Source organism: Arachis stenosperma, chromosome 2 (genome assembly GCF_014773155.1).
Source record: "Arachis stenosperma cultivar V10309 chromosome 2, arast.V10309.gnm1.PFL2, whole genome shotgun sequence".
NCBI lineage: Eukaryota > Viridiplantae > Streptophyta > Magnoliopsida > Fabales > Fabaceae > Arachis > Arachis stenosperma.
Window position 1 is genome coordinate 110466971 of NC_080378.1, and position 5136 is coordinate 110472106.

The window sequence follows — 5136 nt, forward strand, 5'->3', positions numbered from 1 at the left end:
GGTTCACCCAGTTATGTGTCTGTGGCATTTATGTATCCGGTGGTAATACTGGAAAACAAAGTGCTTAGGGCCACGGCCAAGACTCATAAAGTAGATGTGTTCAAGAATCAACATACAGAACTAGGAGAATCAATAACACTATCTGAATTCTGAGTTCCTATAGATGCCAATCATTCTGAACTTCAAAGGATAGAGTGAGATGCCAAAACTGTTCAGAGACAAAAATCTACTAGTCCCGCTCATCTAATTGGAGCTAAGTTTCATTGATATTTTGGAATTTATAGTATATTCTGTTCTTTTTATCCTATTTGATTTTCAGTTGCTTGGGGACAAGCAACAATTTAAGTTTGGTGTTGTGATGAGCGGATAATTTATACGTTTTTTGGCATTGTTTTTACATAGTTTTTAGTATTATTTAGTTAGTTTTTAGTATATTTTTATTAATTTTTAAATAAAAATCACATTTTTGGATTTTACTATGAGTTTGTGTGTTTTTCTGTGATTTCAGGTAATTTCTGGCCGAAGTTGAGGGACTTGAGCAAAAATCTGATTTAGAGGCTGAAAAAGGACTGCAGATGCTGTTGGATTCTGACCTTCCTGCACTCGAAAGGGATTTTCTGGAGCTACAGAAACTCAAATGGCGCGCTCTCAATTGTGCTGGAAAGTAGACATCCAGGGCTTTCCAGCAATATATAATAGTCCATACTTTGCCCGAGTTTAGACGACGCAAACTGGCGTTCAACGCCAGCTTTCTGCCCTATTCTGGCGTTAAACGCTAGAAACAAGTTGCAAAGCAGAGTTAAATGCCAGAAACAAGTTACAAACTGGCGTTCAACTCCAAGGAAGACCTCTACATGTGAAAGCTTCAATGCTCAGCCCAAGCACACACCATGTGGGCCCGGAAGTGGATTTCTGCATCATTTACTCATTTCTGTAAACCCTAGTAATTAGTTTAGTATAAATAGGACTTTTTACTATTGTATTCAGAGTCTTTTGGATCACTTTTAAGAATTGGTCATTCTGGTTTCCTCTCTGGGGCCGAAGCCAATGAACACCATTATCACTTATGTATTTTCAACGGTAGAGTTTCTACACACCAGAGATTAAGGTGTGGAGCTCTGTTGTTCCTCATGAATTAATGCAAAGTACTATTGTTTTTCTATTCAACTCAATCCTATTTCTTCTCTAAGATATTCATTCGCACACAAGAACATGATGAATGTGATGATTATGTGACGCTCATCACCATTCTCACTTATGAATGCGTGCCTGACAAACACTTCCGTTCTACATGAAAACAAGCTTGAATGCATATCTCTTAGCCTCTTGATTCACGATCAGAGTCTTCGTGGTATAGGCTAGAATTATTGGCGGCCATTCTTCAGATCTGGAAAGTCTAAACCTTGTCTGTGGTATTCCGAGTAGGATCTGGGAAGGAATGGCTGTGACGAGCTTCAAACTCGCGAGTGCTAGGCATAATGACAGACGCAAAAGGATTACTGGATCCTATTCTAGCATGATTGAGAACCGACAGATGATTAGCCATGCGGTGACAGTGCATTTGGACCATTTTCACTGAGAGGACGGGATGTAGCCATTGACAACGGTGATGCCCAACATACAGCTTGCCATAGAAAGGAGTATGAATGATTGGATGAAGACAGTAGGAAAGTAGGGGTTCAGAAGGAATAAAAGCACCTCCATACACTTATCTGAACTTCCTACCAATGAACTACATAAGTATTTCTATCCTATTTTATATTTTAATTATATTTTAATTATCAAATCTCTTCAAAGAATGATAAAAAAGGAGAAATGTTATTTGATGATCTGAAAAATCATAAAAATGATTCTTGAAGCAAGAAAAAGCAGTGAATAGAGAAAAGCTTGCGAAAAAAAGAGAAAAAAATAGCGAAAAAAAAAGAGAAAAAGAAAAAAACAAGCAGAAAAAGCCAGTAGCCCTTTAAACCAAAAGTCAAGGGTAAAATAAAAAAGGATCCAAGGCTTTGAGCATCAGTGGATAGGAGGGCCCAAAGGAATAAAATCCTGGCCTAAGTGGCTAAACCAAGCTGTCCCTAACCATGTGCTTGTGGCGTGAAGGTGTCAAGTGAAAACTTGAGACTGAGCGGTTAAAGTCGAGGTCCAAAGCAAAAAAAAAGAGTGTGCTTAAGAACCCTGGACACCTCTAATTGGGGATTCTAGCAAAGCTGGGTCACAATCTGAAAAGGTTCACCCAGTTATGTGTCTATGGCATTTATGTATCCGGTGGTAATACTGGAAAATAAAGTGCTTAGGGCCACTGCCAAGACTCATAAAGTAGCTGTGTTCAAGAATCAACATACTGAACTAGGAGAATTAATAACACTATATGAATTCTGAGTTCCTATAGATGCCAATCATTCTGAACTTCAAAGGATAGAGTGAGATGCCAAAACTGTTCAGAGGCAAAAAGCTACTAGTCCCGCTCATCTAATTGGAGCTAAGTTTCATTGATATTTGGAATTTATAGTATATTCTGTTCTTTTTATCCTATTTGATTTTCAGTTGCTTGGGGACAAGCAACAATTTAAGTTTGGTGTTGTGATAAGCGGATAATTTATACGCTTTTTGGCATTGTTTTTACATAGTTTTTAGTACGATTTAGTTAGTTTTTAGTATATTTTTATTAGTTTTTAAATAAAAATCACATTTTTGGATTTTACTATAATTTTGTGCATTTTTCTGTGATTTCAGGTAATTTCTGGCTGAAGTTGAGGGACTTGAGCAAAAATCTGATTTAGAGGCTGAAGAAGGACTGCAGATGCTGTTGGATTCTGACCTCCCTGCACTCGAAAGGGATTTTCTGGAGCTACAGAAACCGAAATGGCGCGCTCTCAATTGTGTTGGAAAGTAGACATCCAGGGCTTTTCATCAATATATAATAGTCCATACTTTGTCCGAGTTTAGACGATGCAAACTGGCGTTCAACGCCAGCTTTCTGCCCTAGTCTGGCGTTAAACGCCAGAAACAAGTTGCAAAGCAGAGTTAAATGCCAGAAACAAGTTACAAACTGGCGTTCAACTCCAAGGAAGACCTTTACATGTGAAAGTTTCAATGCTCAGTCCAAGCACACACCATGTGGGCCCGGAAGTGGATTCCTACATCATTTACTCATTTCTGTAAACCCTAGTAATTAGTTTAGTATAAATAGGACTTTTTACTATTGTATTCAGAGTCTTTTGGACCACTTTTAAGAATTGGTCATTATGGTTCCCTCTCTGGGGCCGAAGCCAATGAACACCATTATCACTTATGTATTTTCAACGGTAGAGTTTCTACACACCATAGATTAAGGTGTGGAGCTCTGTTGTTCCTCATGAATTAATGCAAAGTACTATTGTTTTTCTATTCAACTCAATCCTATTTCTTCTCTAAGATATTCATTCGCACACAAGAATATGATGAATGTGATGATTATGTGACGCTCATCACCATTCTCACTTATGAATGCGTGCCTGACAAACTCTTCTGTTCTACATGAAAACAAGCTTGAATGCATATCTCTTAGCCTCCTGATTCACGATCAGAGTCTTCGTGGTATAGGCTAGAATTATTGGCAACCATTCTTGAGATCCGGAAAGTCTAAACCTTGTATGTGGTATTCCGAGTAGGATCTGGGAAGGGATGGCTGTGACGAGCTTCAAACTCGTGAGTGCTAGGCGTAGTGACAGACGCAAAAGGATTACTGGATCCTATTCTAGCATGATCGAGAACCAACAGATGATTAGCCATGCGGTGACAGCGTATTTGGACCATTTTCACTGAGAAGACGGGATGTAGCCATTGACAACGGTGATGCCCAACATACAGCTTGCCATGGAAAGGAGTATGTATGATTGGATGAAGACAATAGGAAAGTAGGGGTTCAGAAGGAATAAAAGCACCTCCATACGCTTATCTGAACTTCCTACCAATGAACTACATAAGTATTTCTATCCTATTTTTTATTTTAATTATCAAATCTCCATAACCATTTGAATCCGCCTGGCTGAGATTTACAAGGTGACCATAGCTTGCTTCAAGCCGACAGTCTCCGTGGGATCGACCCTTACTCACGTAAGGTTTATTACTTGGACGACCCAGTGCACTTGCTGGTTTGTTGTGCGAAGTTGTGAAAAAGAACTAAGATTATGAACGTGCGTATTAAGTTTTTAGCGCTGTTACCAAGGAATGAACAATCACGATTTCGTGCACCAAAGCTGATCCTGAACCTGAAAGGACTCTAAAGAGGAAGCTAAGAGAAGCTAAAGCACAACACTTTGGAGAGGACCTGACAGAAATTTTCGAAAAAGAAGAAGTTATGGCAGCCGAAAATAACAACAATGGTGGAGATGCAAGGAAGATGCTTGGTGACTTTGTTGCACCCTCTTCTGACTTCTATGGAAGAAGCATCTCAATTCCTGCAATTGGAGCAAACAACTTTGAGCTTAAGCCTCAATTAATTTCTCTAATGCAGCAGAATTGCAAGTTTCATGGACTTTCATTGGAAGATCCTCATCAGTTTTTAGCTGAATTCTTGCAAATCTGTGACACTGTTAAGACCAATGGGGTTAATCCTGAGGTCTACAGACTTATGCTTTTCTCCTTTGCTGTAAGAGACTGAGCTAGGACATGGTTGGACTCACAACCTAAAGAAAGCCTGAACTCTTGGGAAAAACTGGTCAATGCTTTCTTGGCAAAATTCTTTCCACCTCAAAAATTGAGCAAGCTTAGAGTGGAAGTCCAAACCTTTAGACAGAAGGAAGGCGAATCCCTCTATGAAGCTTGGGAAAGATAAAAGCAATTGATCAGAAGGTGTCCTTCTGGCATGCTCTCAGAATAGAGCATTATATGTATATTCTATGATGGTTTGTCTGAATTGTCCAAGATGTCATTGGATCACTCTGCTGGTGGATCTCTTCATCTGAAGAAGACGCCTAAAGAAGCCCAGGAACTCATTGAAATGGTTGCAAATAACCAGTTCATGTACACTTCTGAAAGAAATCATGTGACTAATAGGATGACTTAGAAGAAAGGAGTTCTTGAGATTGATACTCTGAATGCCATATTGGCTCAGAATAAAATATTGACTCAGCAAGTCAATATGATTTCTTAGAG

The 5136-nt window shown here is 39.1% G+C and overlaps 1 non-coding gene across 1 annotated transcript; it reads right to left on the reverse strand.

Annotated features, from left to right (window-relative positions):
• Nucleotides 1-4744: 4744 nt before the first annotated feature.
• Nucleotides 4745-4848, reverse strand: LOC130964128 (small nucleolar RNA R71). The gene has a single exon (XR_009080236.1). It is a non-coding gene; the product is annotated as a small nucleolar RNA R71 (small nucleolar RNA).
• Between the last annotated feature and the right edge of the window lie 288 nt (nt 4849-5136).